General features: G+C 52.7%; 2 long non-coding RNA genes across 2 annotated transcripts; one reads left to right on the top strand and one right to left on the bottom strand.

Annotated features, from left to right (window-relative positions):
- The first annotated feature begins 3,667 nt into the window (after positions 1-3,667).
- Positions 3,668-11,735, top strand: LOC139082934 (uncharacterized). The gene is made up of 4 exons (XR_011539308.1): positions 3,668-3,731; positions 8,576-8,744; positions 9,827-9,975; positions 10,538-11,735. It is a non-coding gene; the product is annotated as an uncharacterized lncRNA (long non-coding RNA).
- On the bottom strand, positions 10,496-12,013 carry LOC139082935 (uncharacterized). Its single transcript, XR_011539309.1, has 2 exons — positions 11,649-12,013; positions 10,496-10,832 (listed from the first exon to the last, which is right to left on the bottom strand). It is a non-coding gene; the product is annotated as an uncharacterized lncRNA (long non-coding RNA).
- Positions 12,014-14,724: the final 2,711 nt, after the last annotated feature.

The following is a 14,724-nucleotide window of genomic DNA, read 5'->3' as shown; positions in this document are numbered from 1 at the left end:
AGAACGAACTCCCAACAAGTTAGAAAACGCTTTTCCATCCCACAGACCCAAATTCTTGCCTATGAAGGAGATGGGGGCCAAATTCACTAATCACTAAAGTGATGGCTGTCTGGCAAATTTCCCTACATTGTAAAGGTCCATGGAGGTGATAAACACTGCGGAGGCCTGAATGCCCCCAGGCATCCACCTGGTCTTTCCTCATGGCTTAGACTTTATTAGAGTCCACAGTCCTCTGTGACACACCTCCACCCCATCTCAAAAGGGTGGGCTAGGGGACAGCTATCGCATTGCTGTCATTTTCCACAATTTTTGGTGGCCATGGACTCAGGCGATCTGTACACCTAAGAGCCAGAGACTCTCGCTTGTCTGGCAGACACTTGCCCTTCCTCTTAGTCCTTTTCCTGGGCTTCCATCTCCTTCCTATCCCACTCTTCTAACTCCAACTCATCTAAAGACCCAAGACCTGGGAGGTCTTAATTGGAAGCCAGCCCACAGCCATTCTGGTGATGCCCGTTGTGTTGGGGGAGAGGTGGAGAAAGGCAAGCATGCTGCCCTCCGCAGGGGAGCACAGCCATGGTCAGAAGGCAGAGCCTCTTCCCTGCCTGGGGCTCCAAGACCATCCCTGTGGCTCGGCTGGACCAACGAACAGGCACCCAAAGCACCCACGAGCTCTGTTCCTAAGTTGTTGCTGCCATTGCACTTTGAGCAGGAGGGTAAATGGTCAGTGAAGGAGCCAGCTTCATGTGTTCTGCATAAACCATATGGCCCGTGTACATTGTATCAGAAGATAGTCAGATGCTCAGAATGCTCCTATTGTCCATCTAGGTAACACCATGCTTGGGAAAGTAAATTAGCAATAAAGAGGACGTTTGGCAGCGATGGAATGAGCAACACGAAGTGGGCAGACTTGCGAGATCCTTATCCAGGCTTTAGGGAAGTCTGCCTATCACACGATTGTAAGACAAGGAGCCTTCCGTGTGGCCTGACCTCCTGTACCGCCTCCCTCTCCGGGGGCAGGGTTGGACAGAGAGAACTGCCGTTGGTGTGGCCGGCCCAACGTCTCTGTGAATCTCGAGTCAGAAGGATTCCCTATGTCTCCCCGGCCTGGCCGACTCAGCAGGCAGGGACACTCCGATGTTTTAATTATTCACCATTGAGACTGGCTGACCTTTAAAGTCTACCCAGCCTGGTGTAAACATAGGGAATTGAACGAAAGATGTCGCCCTCTTGTCATTTGGAATCCAGATGTTAGATAAGCAGCTGGTCACTTTGGGGCCCTGAATTCTCGGTGCGCTAGGAGAGCCCCAGAATAAGTAAAAGCCCAGGCCCCGGACTCACAAACCTGAACTTGCATCCCACCTCCACCCCGTCTCAAAAGTGGAGCTGGGAAACAGCTATCTCACTGCTATCATTTTCTAGAATTTTCAGTAGCCACAGACTCAGGTGAGCTATACACCTAAGAGCAAGGGAGAGAAGGCTTGAGTTTCACAAAACACCTAGAGCATCACATGTGGTGGTGTGGCTGTTCCTCCGAATGCAGGTGCTGGAGGAGTTCAGAACAAGGGGAGGCTGTGGGCTGGGGCAGTCAGGGACGGCTTTGCAAGCAGGAGGTGCCGAGTGAGTCTTGGAGGGAGCTAGGACTGGAATAGACCAAGAGGAGGTGGGAGAGCTGGGAAAAAGGCAGGACGACGTGTACTTAAGCCCTAAGGAGTGCGATCAGGTGTGGTACTACAGCAGATTAGGCACTGACAACAATCACGTTGAGAGGAGAAGGGGTCATATAGCTCCGTGTCAGTGCAGAGAAAACTATCCTCTCCAGGGCACCCACCTCCAGTCCCTCTGCTGGCAAGGTACGGAATAATCGGGACTGCCCTCTTCCACAGCACTTCACAGAGCGGGCTGGCTCCTGTGTCACACCTCCCTGTGTCAGCCACTCCAGAGAGGCTACCGAGGGACGGGGCAGGCAGTACGAGAAAGGGTTGTAGTAATTACCATTAAGAATAATGGTAGCTAATATTTACCTAGTATTTGCTATGTGCCAGGCCCCAACCCAAGTTCTTTACATATATACAGACACAGCCAATCTTCACAATAACTACCATTTTTATCCCCATTTTATAGATAAGGAAACTGAGACACAGAGCAATGAAGTCACTTGAACAAGGTCATTCCTTCATTCAGCAGACATGCCTTGAGTATCTGCTGTGTGTCTGGCACTGTTAGATGCTGGAAATGATAATAACAGTCATGAACTAAAATGTCTCCACCACTTAGTACTCTACAAATTAAGGGTTTACAAGTGTTGCTGCGTTTTTCTCACTATCACCCTGTGGATGGGCATCATTGTCCTTGGTTGAGTTTTTCTGACGAGGTGAGAGGCTCAGAGAGTCTGAGTAACTTATATACAGTCACACTGTAGTCTGTGGTGAAAGCAACTCAGTGGTTTGATTCTAGAGGCTTTTAAAAAAATTATTATTTTTAATAATGTTGGATGAGGCCCAACATTCTGGATGTTTCTGTTTTTTTTTTTAAAGATTTTTTTTTCCTCTTTTTCTCCCCAAAGCCCCCGGTACATAGTTGTATATTCTTCATTGTGGGTCCTAGTTGTGGCATGTGGGACGCTGTCTCAGCGTGGCTTGATGAGCGAGCGGTGCCATGTCCACGCCCAGGACTCGAACCAACGAAACACTGGGCCGCCTGCAGCAGAGCGCGTGAACTTAACCACTCGGCCATGGGGCCAGCCCCCTGTGAGGGTGTTTTTGAATGAGATTAACATTTTAAATTGGCAGACTCTGAGTAAATCAGATTGCCCTCCATAATGTGGGTGGGCCTCATCCGACCAGTTGAAGGCCTGAATAGAACCAAGACTGCCCTCTCCTCAGTAAGAGGCATTTTAGCCAGCAGAGGGCTTTCAGACTGCATCGTTGGCCCTTCCCATATGTGTAGATGCACTCCTAATGGTTCTCTTTCTCTGGAGAACCCTGACTGATACATCTTGCAAAACGGAAAGCCTGTACCTATTGCACAATAACTCCCCGTTCACACAGCCCTCAGCCCCTGGCACCCACCATTCTACTTTCCATCTCTACAAATCTGACTACTCTAGGGACCTTATGTAGGTGGAATCATATTGTATTTGTCTTTTTGTGACTGGCTTATTTCACTTAGCGTGATGTCCTCAAGATTCATCCATGTTGTAGCATGTCACAGGATTTCCCTCCTCTTTTTAAGGCTGAATGATATTCCATTATATGTATAGACCAAACGTTGTTTATCCATTCACCCGTCGATAGACATTTGGTCGCTTGCACCTTTTGGCTATTGTGAATACTGCTGCTGTGAACATGGGTGTGCAAGTATCTCTTAGTGTCCCTGCTTTCAGTTCTTCTGGGTGTGTATCCACAAGTGGGATTGCTGGATCAGATGGTAACTCTATTTTTAATTTTCTGAGGAACCGCCACACTGTTTCCAAGGCAGCTGCACCATTTTGCATTCCCATCGGCAGCGCACAAGGGTTCCAGTTTCTCTACATCCTCACCAATAGTTGTTGTTTTCTGGTTTTTTGATAGCAGTCATCTTAATGGGTGTGAGGTGGTGTCTCACAGTGGGTTCGATTTGCATGTCCCCAGAACCTGTACTTTGAGACTCCAAACTCTGCTGTCTCCTTGCAGAGAGGACCCTCACATTCCTGGGCTTCGAGGCGCTCAGTGGGCGGATCTAGTGGTCAACAGGTAAGAGAAGTGTGCGAAGGGTCATGGGACAAAGAGGGGGAAGCAATGAATTACACCTGGAGGGCCCGGAGGCGTCTCTGGGGAGGTGAGGTCAATCACCGAGACCACACCTCCTTGGATTAGGCCCTCGGCCAGCTAGGCAGTGTGGTCACACTCGCCACAAGTTAATGCAGGCCTGTCTCCTGGAAGAGGAAAAGGGGCTCCAGCCTCAGCGCTCAAGACAGCAAGCCACATTCCAGGCGGCAGATGCCTGAGAAAAAGCACAAAGCAGCTGAAAGTGAGCTTGGGTGTCTGTTGCAAAATGCTCCCTTTCCAGAAGCTTCCTTTCCAGATTGTGAAGGATGGAGTGGCCCTAAGGCGGGGATCTGGGAGTCTGTATCGAAGGGTAGCTGTGAGCTGTAACTGTAAGTAGTTAGGAAGGCTGCGCAGGCTGAAGCTGTTTCCACAGTAAACATTCATGGTGACATCCTGAGCAGAGGCAGGGGACGAGGCTCTGGTGTCCAGGCAAGTGTCTCATGTCCCCTGAGACAGAGAGACAGGTGGCCCTGAGGGGACACGAGGAAGGAAGTGTGTGGGGGGAACGTGGCAGAATCGCAGGATGTGCTCATGGAACAGATGGGAAGGAACCTGGGCCCAGAGCCTAGGGTCACATGCTGCTGTGACACGCGCAGCCGCCCTGTCTCCGGGCCCTGGTACCTGGGAACTGCCTGGAAGTTGCCGGCCCTGCCCGCCTCCCCCTGCACACACACGGGGCAGGGCTGAAGCAGCTGGGTCTGCGCTACGGCACCTCCTCACCACACGCACTGTTGGTGCCCAGGGCTGCCATAACACAGCACCACAAACTGGGGGCCTAAAACAAGAGAAATGTGTTCTTGCTCAGTCCTGGAGGCCAGAAGTCCAACACCAAGGTGTTGGCAGGGCCGCGCTCCCTCTGAAGGCTCTGGGAAGGAGCTCTTCCAGGCCTCTCTCCCAGCTTCTGGTGTTGCCGGCAGTCCTAGCTGTTCCTTGACTTGTAGACGCGTCACTCCAATCTCTGCCTCCATCCTCACACGGCCTTCCCTCCCTGTGTGTCTGTCTCTGTGTCTCTTCCCCTCTTCTTCTTCTTCTTCTTCTTTTTTTTTTTTTGTGAGGAAGATTGGCCCTGAACTAACATCCGTGCCAATCTTCCTCTAGTTTATGTGGGATGCTGCCACAGCGTGACTTGACAAGCGGTGGAACCCCGGGCCACCAAAGCGGAGTACACGAACTTAACCACTACTCCACTGGCCGGCCCCTCTTCCCCTCTTCTCATAAAGACCCAGTCATATTGGATTAGGGCCCATCTTAATGACCTCATCTTAATTTGATTATATCTGCGAAGACCCAATTTCCAAATAAGGTCACTTTCCCAGGTACTGGGGTTAGAACATCAACAGGTCTCTTTAGGAGACAGAATTTAACCCATTACAGGGACCTTCACAGAGATACTGTGCCAAAGCTGGAGGAGGAGAGACTGAAATGCAGGCTCCTGGGGTTGGAGGGGATGGACCGGCTCGATGGATGAAGGAAGGAGCTGGGACAGCCTCCTTCAGCTCAGAGGCAGGGCGGTGGACCTGGACCCCAGGGCTTACGCTCCCCAGAGCTCCTGCGCTTCCATGGGATAGGCTGGGAGATTAGCTCTGGAGATGCATCGTGGCGTTCCAAAAAGCTAAAAGATAACAAAAATTTTGCTTCATGTTCCTTTATTCGACGAGCGATTTTTTAGATTTATGTTTTCTTGATTCTGTAACAGTAAAATAGCTTTGACATGACAGCAAACAAAGAAAAAGCACAGATGACTTAGGAGACTGTAGGAGCAGCTGAGAGCCGAGCTTTCCTCCGTCAGAGAGGAGTGTGTTGTTTAGCGTGTCTGTAAACCGTGTGCTGTGCGTGTGTGGGCGGGCCTGCTGCCCGGCTTATTGTGCAGACAGGGGATGGAGCAGCCACACGGGGCTGACGCTGCCTCTGAGCAGCAGCAAGCAGGTTCGAAGGGGAGCTTGGGGGGAGGCGGGGGGGGGGGGGGGGGGGGGGGGGGCGGGGGGGGGGGAGGAGGCCTTCTGGGCAGCATCTTGAGACAGAGAGGATGGGCAGACTGCAGCGGGGCAGGGCCGGTGAGCGGGTCAGAGGACAGAGTGGTCTCCAGGAGTGAAAGATTCTTCTGACCCTGGGACTTGAGAAGCAGGGGCGAGGAGGAAGAGGGTACTAGGGGTCCTCAAGACAGAGGCAGTGCCGTCAGACAGGGCTTGACAGAGGCGTTTAAGAAATAGATTTTCTGGCCGCTGACAGAGGACAGGGCTTCAGGGCTGGGATGAGGGCAGCTCAGGGCAGGCCGTTCCTGGTCAATACCAGGACATGCATTTACGTCATGGGCTTATGTAACGTCATTATGTAACATCATTAGAGGCATCACAAATTGGATTCTATTTCAGGCTCTACAGAAGCCAGAACCCGGGCTCCCCTCCAGCCCAGCAAGGCAGTTACTTCGTGTTTCAGAGGCCCCTTTCTCCTTTCGGGATTTCTCCTCTCAAAGTTTTCCCTGGAGAGCTTTCAGGAGACCCTCGTGCCCCCAGCTCCTTCCCAGAAGGCCTGTAACTCTCTCCGAGTGGGCTGAGTCCTCCGGACCCTTTCCTCCAAAACGACGGGCCTCTCATCCATAGCATGCCAATGCTTTCCTGATGTATGCTCCATGCTGCACTTGCTCCCCAATGCACCATCCACCCAGGTCCAGGCTGGTGGACCACCTAGACTATCGATGTCTTCTTCTATTAGGTTTGGCCTTCAGCTTCTCTCACTTTCCAATTTATCCTTCAACTATTAGTTTGGTCTTTCTCTTAGCTAGTTATTCCCCAGTTTAGAAACTTCCATTCATTTCCTTTAACTTAAAGGCATCTCTCAGTTGGAATATCCAAATTCCATAGTGGTTGGCACATTGTCTTGTGTCTGCTGTGGATGCGTCCATCTCCCTCTGTGGGTTGGGAGCTTCCCTGGCACCCAGCCTGGCACCCATGGCCCAGCCAGCACTCATAAACATTTGTGGTTTTAATTCAAAGCCTTTTGCAGTTGGCCCAACAAACCTTTCAACTTGTTTCCCAAACCTCCTGGTACAAACCCTCCCTCACCACTGGCAGAGCTTGTTTTTGTCTCCCCAGTGTGCCCAGTCTTTCCCACCTCCCCACTTTGCCTCCTTGTTTCCCCGTCATGAAGCACCCACCCACCTGATTTCCCAGATGGAGGTCCCTCCTCGCTGGCCTTTCCCGAGGCCCCAGCTGCCGGGATCTGGTGCCACTGTGTGTCGCTTTCGCAGATGCCATCTTCACATGCTTGCATCTCCACGTACCTGAGACTCACTGCGTGCTTGTTTTGACCGAAACTCTTGTTAATTCTCTGAGGTCCCTTCTGAGAGGGGTGATTGTCCTCATTTCCCTGGCAAAGCCATTATGGTGTGAGAACCTTGTCTCCCCAGGCAATGGGAGCAGCTCCAGGGCAGGTGTGGGGTTTAGTGTGTGGACTCCCAGGACCTGACACTGTGAGTGCTCACTGTGTGCTTGCCAAGCTGTGTCGTTGGAAGAAGAGCCTTTAGAAGGCCCACCCATCTCGAAATCTCTCCCCTCCTAGGGAGCCTTCCTGCCTAGAATCCACCTTCTCAGAGTCACATCTTTGCACTAAGTCACACTAACAGCCAAAGCACAGATCCTGGAGAGAGCATAAGTATTTGGCCATCCATTTTTTCCCTTGGCTGCAGGGAAGCTTAAAGCTAAATTTGCTGTTCGATGCAACTATCCGAGTTAACCGACTGATATATTCACTTACCTTGCATCTCCTCTCATTTAGCAGCTTTACTGTAACCTATGGCCTTCATCGGGGGTCCTCCAGACGCTCTATACAGTGTGACTTGACGAGAAGACAGCCATAAAGACTCAGGAGGAGAGTACCACAGCTCAGGAGAGGGTACAGAGGAGGAGAGCAAGAATATTAGTGGGGAGGGGGGTGGGAATTGTCTAGACCATTGCTTCCTAACCTTCTGTGGACCACCAGGTACATTGTTAAGATGTTTAAGGTCCTCCCCAGAAAAATGTGCACAGAAACAACAGTACGTACGTGATTTCAGAGGGTACATGGCCCTCCCCCCGGCCCTCCCCCCTCTGCCGGCTGTGGGCCTCATGGTTCCTGAAGCTGGCTTAAGAATCTCTGCTCTCTGACTAATTTTAACCCTCATCCCGCGCAGAAGAGAACATCGGCCTAGAGAAGGAGCGGTTCCCATGGGGACTGATGGTGGGAGGGAGGGGAGGATGGAATCCACAGTTCTGCCAGGGCAGGCCCTACGAGCAGGTGCCCCGTTCTTCTTGTGACCTGGGCCTAGGCTGCTGCTACCACAGGAGGGGCCTGAAGGCACTTTGGGAACTGCTGTGGGGCCAGAGGAAGCGGCCAGCCCTGCATTCCCTTCCTGTTCAGCAGGCCTGGGAGGGTGGGGTGTTCAAACCCATGACTAAGTGAGCTGAGGGTCTAGGAAGACGAACCCCTCCCCTCGCCTCCAAACCTAGATCAAAGCCCACCCACTTGGCTGGGCCTGGAGGCAGGAGGGCACCCCTGGGAGGGCCTGCCTGGGTGGGAACCAGAAAGCCAGGGCTTCTGCAGTAGGAGCTCTTGAGTTACCCTCCTCTATGTGGAACAGTCTGCTGTTCTTCTGGGAGAAGCTTCCCCCTTTGCATCTCACAGCTGCAGCACGGCCCGCACACTCCTGTGTCCCGTCTGGCTTTGCTGTGCTTTGTTTCAGGAAGGAAAGACAGCAGAGATAGCTCCCCGCTCACCCCCACTTCTATTTCCAGTCCAGGTCACAGGCTTCTCCTCCTCTCCTGGGACCGGTGCTGGTCAGCACCCATCAGGGTTTAGAGAACGTTCTGAGCTTTCAACAGTTCTGTGAGGTGACTGCTGGGGAACCATTGCTGAGTGGGACAAGGGAGACACACAGAAACGCAAGTGAGCGTTTGAAGTCAGGTAGGTACTGAGGCGCCTGAGAATGCCTGGGAAAGCAGTGGATACCTGTGTGGCGTCACTGTGGGGATCTGCCTTTGCAAATGTAGCTGGTTAACTGAACGAGTGGGACTGTGTAGGTGACAAGCAAGGAGCAACTTTGTTTCTTCCATCATCATACTCAAACCCATTCTGTCGGATCCATCTTCTCCACTGTACCAAGTTTCCATTATTGTGCAAAAAATCACTCCACAATCAAGTGGCGGAAACAACCACCACTTGTTTGCCTACAGTTCTGTGGGTTAGCAGCTGGGGCCGGGTCCTGTGGACTGGTTTTTGGCTGGTCTTGCCTGAGGTCTTTTGTGAACTTAAAGGAATCTTTGTGGCTTTGGGGCTTGATGGGGCCTGGATAGTCCCTGATCGCCCCCTTCCCGTGGCTGGCGGCTGGTGCTGGTTATCAACGGGCCCCTCCTCTCCTCCAGGAGGCTGCCCTGGGCTTCCTAACAGGGTAGCTCTGTATTCCGAGAGGCTGGAGCAGAATCTGTACAGACCTGGCTCCAGAACATGCACAATGTCACTTCTGCCACATTCCCTTCATCAAATCAAGTCACAAGGCCAACTCAGGTTCAAGAGGTGGGAAACCACTCCACCAAGTCACACGGCAAAGCAGGGAGCAGACGGACGGGGTGGGAGGAGTGGCGCCCATCTTCGTCAACAGTCTGCTGCACCCGCTCCTGGACCGTATAGAGGTGGATCCTAATATGTTTTGAGAGTTTGAATAGTCTCATTTTCTGTTATTAAAGAGTCTGGCCTGACCTAACCTCACCTCAAACTTAATATCTCATCCACCTTGAAGATTGTCCCCATTCTGTTCAGGGCTGACCTATACATCTGGTAGACAGATGGAAAGGAGGCCCAGGTCTCAGTGTTTCCCCACCTTGTCCTTCCCTCTTCCTCGTCACTCCCTGTGCCCCATTTGCCCCCCCGGGGGGACGGCAGGGTGGAGGGGAGGAGAAAAGACCTCATTTGGGGGCATTGCCATCATCTGGCACGAGTGTCTCCTGTGTGGCAGGATACTGCTGCAATATTGACTTTTTCTCTCACAGGGTGCTTGCTGCGTTCTTCTAAGTCACCTGCTCTCTGTGTGGGGCCATGTGAGGCCTCAGCGTCCCCTAATGAGGGCAATGCACCCTCTGGATGGGCACCCTTCTGCTTCTGCTCCACTGGTACACCCCAAACAAATGCTTTCTCTCAGGTAAACTTCTCTGCAGACCAGCTTTCCTGCTTCTTCATTCATGTGGCATGGGGAAGGTGGCTTTTCCACAGTTTCCATATTGACCAGTTACAGGTGTAGTCACTCAAACAATTGACATTCTCAGTTCCAAATTCCTGCAATTTGATTGGCTAAGCTAAAGTCAGATTTATCCTGGGTTTAATCAACTGTGACCAAGGGGATGGGTTGACATGGTTTTAACACAAGCATCATGTCCCACCCCTATTTATGGGAGAAATGGAAGTTTCCAGGGAAGAGGGTGGTCATTGGTTCCCAGGTTGGACAGACAAACCCAAGAGGCCTCTGCTGCAGTGGGCGCTGTAACTAGAACCAGCCCCATGTTGACAACTCTTATACTGGGAGTTCCTAGGGGACAATCAGGTTTATTAATTATGAAATCACTGTTGATTACTTAGAAAGCTGCCTCAGTAGAGTGGCGGGAGCAAAAATTAGATTGCAAGTGGTTGAGGGTAAGTTCGCGTGAGGAAGTGGAGGCGAGATGTAGAGACTGCTTAGAACAGACATTTATTTTTCACTTATCCAGTGTAGCTGTTCTTCTGGGAGAAGCTTCCCCCTTATTCTTCCTGCTTCACCAACATGGCAGGATGGAGATGCCATGTTCTTCATGGTCCTGCCCCCTGGCACTAGCCGATTGGTCCAGGTGAGAAGCCAAACCCAGCTAGCTCAGCTGGAACCCTTCCCCAGGACATTGAACTTTGCACCAGAGAGTATGTTGCCTCTTGGGCAACAAAGGCCACACAAGGTCAGACTTGCAAGGCTTTGTGGGCTGTATTTCTTATCACATGGACAAGATGGATCTTCAGTGACGGAGAACAGAGCTGACCACAGAGAAAAGCAGGCATGAGAGATGGAGGAAACTGGGGTATCAGATGTACCATAGACTCTTGGCATCCTGAGGCCACATTGTAGCTCTGCCTTTGTGTGGCAACCGTGGAGATGCACTTGGATTTCCCTTCCAAACCAACACCGTTCCGCAGTGAGTACAGGGCACTGTGAACCTGCAGCTGGTGGTGCCTTCAGGATCCACCTTAACTTGTGAGCCACGACCAAACTCTTCCCAGGAAGACCCCAGCCAGTGACAGAGTGTGGCCTGGTACTCAGGCCTGGCCATTTCTGCCCAGTGTGGATCTCTGCATCAGAGCTCCCCATGGGCTGGCTGAGACCGTGGGTGGTGGTCTGAGGCTCTACCTGCATGATTCTGCTTCCTCCCACTTCCCCTTCAGAGGTGTCAGATCTGAATCGTGTCTAAGTATGTTTTCTTTTTCACAGGAATTACCTCCCAATATGTCTCTTACCCCTCTATCTACCTGCCTCCAGAAGGGCCCATCTGACACACCTTCCCGTGAATTCAATGAGCCAATACATTCCCCTTTTCATCTTGGCTAGTTGAGTTGGGCTTCTGAACTTGCAACCAAAAGAATCCTGATATGCTAGTCTTCGCTTACACAAATAGTATTAAAAACATCAAGTAGGCTCCCCAGCCCCCTGCCCAGAAAGCCTTCCACTCCTGGTATCCCCTATTCCTCTCCCACCACCAGAGGACCCAGCTGGCCTAGTTTCCTATTGAATGAGATGCTGTACTGGACCCTGGCTTGTACCCACATGCTGAAGGAGCCTGGAGCCCAGAGTCCTACCTCATCAGCAGCAGCAGCAGCAAGAGCGGTGGTTCAGAGGGTCCATTCTTGTGATGTTCAGTGGAAAATAAAATCATAGATTCATGATAAAAACCAGCCTCTCCCCGCTCCGTGCCCCTTGGCCATTGATTCTCAGAAGATGGAGGCTTGACCCTTCCTGTGTCTTCAGATGAAAAAGCAATGGAGGGGCCTAAGTGGCCCAAAGCTCAGTAGGAGCTCAGTCAGACATAGGCCTCCAAGGGTGTGGCAGAGTCTGACCCTTGCAGATTTCCATCTGGGGTCAAGGTTATTAACATTCCACCTTGCCCAACACGCAGGTGCTGTCCATCCACAGAGAGGCCTTATTCGAAGCATCATTGCATTCCCTACTGCGAAAGGAAAAGAAAGTGGCAGTGGTAGGCCCTATAAGTTCATCCTCATCAGCTGGCCCTCCAGAACCATCCTCCAAACCAAACCAGCAATGATGCCACAAGGGTAGAAGTGATAACTGAGACCCTGAAGCCAATGCCTGCGGCTAAGGATGCGACTCTTCCTGGACCACCTGGAGCCAATCTAGGCAAACGTGGGAGAGCTGTGTGGGGTGAGGCAGCCTTCCCTCTTGACTTGGAAGGATGAGCTCTGATGGACTGGGCCCCAGCAGGATTGAGCAAGAAATGGAAGACAAGGAGAGCCTTCCCTGGAGTGGGGCCCCTTAAGGATGAGGAGACCCCTGGCAGGACTGTGTCCAGGAGGACTCTGCACTCCTACATGGATATGATTCAATTTGCCTTCAGTATGGAGAGGAGCCACGTGACTGTCAGACTTCTAGACATGGACTGAGAAACACTTCCCCTACCTCAGCACATTGCCAAATCAGGCTGGAAGAAGTCCACCCGCCAAGACCTTTTCCCCATGACCTGCTTTTAGAGAAATGCCTGCCAGTGTGGCAAGGTCTTCTTTTGGACCATCTGCTTCAATGCCAATGGCTACTTCGTGTTGCGCCAGGTGTTTAAATAGCAGAAATGACCCTTTTCAGAACTTTTCAGCAACCTGGACGCCCTGTGGCAGGTACTGCACGTCAGCTCCTACCTGGGCCCACTTAGTGCCCGTGAAGAGGCCCTGGTGTGGCAGCCCTCAGTGAAGGCCCGACTTCTCCCGGCAGCTTTACTCATGAGCTCAGAGTTTGTCTATCACGAGCCCCAGAGTGACGCTAGCTGATGGAGGGACGGCCCCTCTCTCTGCTTCAGGGCTGGTAGAGAGCAGAGACCCCTGCTCAGGGAAATCTAGCCTGGGGATCCAACACCACATGTATGGAGGCCCATCCCATTGGAATGCCCACCTCGGAAAGGTGGATCTCCCCCATTCCCAGCTTTCAAAGGAGAACCCGCCCACCCCTGGGAGGAGATATTCCACCTTCTCATTCCAAGGACCAAGCTCTTCCACACTGGGCTTAAGTCCCCAGCCCAGGAGTCCCTGAAATGCTGGTGATTTAGCAGAGAGAGACTGGGAGATAAGTCAGGGCCAGTGGAAGCAGAGCCTGCTTCCTCCCCGCCTGAAGAGGCCCAGCTGCAGTTCTTGGGGGACCAGCACCTCCAGACAAGTCCTCAGAGCCCGCTTCAAGCTTGGCTTCTCCCAACGGGAGGAAGGGCCCTTTAAGACATCAATTAAGGACGAGTCCAAGAAGCTGCTATCTCCATCCCAAGCCAAGCCACCTCCCCTGGGATCCGGACTCCTGGGGCTTGTACCGCAACCCTGGATTTCAGCGCACTGTGAACGCCAGAGGGCCTCTGAGTTCCTGCCCGACTCCCTGGGCTGAAGGATCTCAGCACCACCACACCGAAGAGATCTCCTCTTTGACTCAGCCCACGAGCTCCTCAACTGGAGCCCTTGACCTTGCTTCTAACCCCTTCGGCCAAGGCTGGGACTAGGGTGAGGGAAGCGAGGTGCCAGGGCACAAAATCTAAGGAGGCCCTTGCTCTCAAGGCCCTGCAGGTGACATGTCGCAGCCCCGCCTTCAGCAGCTGTTCCCGTCATACCTGGAAATCCCAAAACCAGGCTCCCCTGAGCCACAGGTTTCCGGCCCCGAAGCCAGGCCGTCCCTAACAGAAGGTCAGGTTCGGGACACGATAAGAGAGTTTCATCAAGATCCTGGGCACAGGTGCTTACCTGGCCGGAGGAGGACCCTGGTTCAGCAGCTGGTGCCCGCCCTCTCCTGAGCTGCAGTAGAGGCCTGGCCTCCCCCGCTGTGCACACTGCTTATGACTTGGAGCACTTGTGTGCCAGGGCGGTCCTAGGACCCTCTGTGAGAACAGCAGCCAGGAGACGGGTCTGCTCCTCTTAGTGTCACCTTTCCTGACTCTGCCAAGACAGACAGTCATGCCTGAGCCACCCCTGGCCCTCGGCATGCAGTAAGACCTTGTCCCTGACTGTGGGCTCCCCAAGAGGTTCTGGTTCCTCTGCCCTCCCTGCCAAGAACTAAAGGACAGAAGCAGCGAAACAGAGCAAAAAGAGCAAGAACTCAGTCTCTCACCTGCTCTGCTTCCGGCTGGTGGCCCTTGAGAACAGGGCGAGTTCTCCAATGCATCCTTCAACGGAAATGGATTTTCTTGGATCATTATCAAGGGACTGCCACAGGGTGATAGGTGATGGGGTTGGTTTGCTTCTGCACTGTGCTTTTAGATTCTGGAAGAGGGGAGCGCCTGCAGTGCATGATTTCTTCCAGTCCCGAGGGCCTGTTCAAAGTGTCCGACTGTAGGCACCCAGGCAGGGATCTGCTGGCCAGCATCCCTCTTACTGTTCCCCCGTCCTCCCCACGTTTCCACATCAGCCCACCTACAAGAAGAAATCCTGGTAATAGGTCTCTCGTGGATGGGGTCGAGAGTTGAATCCAGGTGGGAGTGGGAGGTAGACCCTTCTGAAGCCAAAGTGGGCGTTCTCCGGTGTGCCTGATCAGACGTGTCATCGTGCCAAGGAGATCAGCAGTGACAGAGAACTTGGCTGGAGGCTTGAGGAGGCTGAGAGAACCCCAGACCTGACCCTTACCTTTGCAAAGAACCACCCAGGGTCCCAGCTGACCTCAAGCCTGGAGCCAGCCCAG

The sequence above is a fragment of the Equus przewalskii genome, chromosome 4, assembly GCF_037783145.1.
Source record: "Equus przewalskii isolate Varuska chromosome 4, EquPr2, whole genome shotgun sequence".
Classification (NCBI taxonomy): Eukaryota; Metazoa; Chordata; class Mammalia; order Perissodactyla; family Equidae; genus Equus; species Equus przewalskii.
This window is presented reverse-complemented; position numbering and strand designations above follow the sequence as displayed.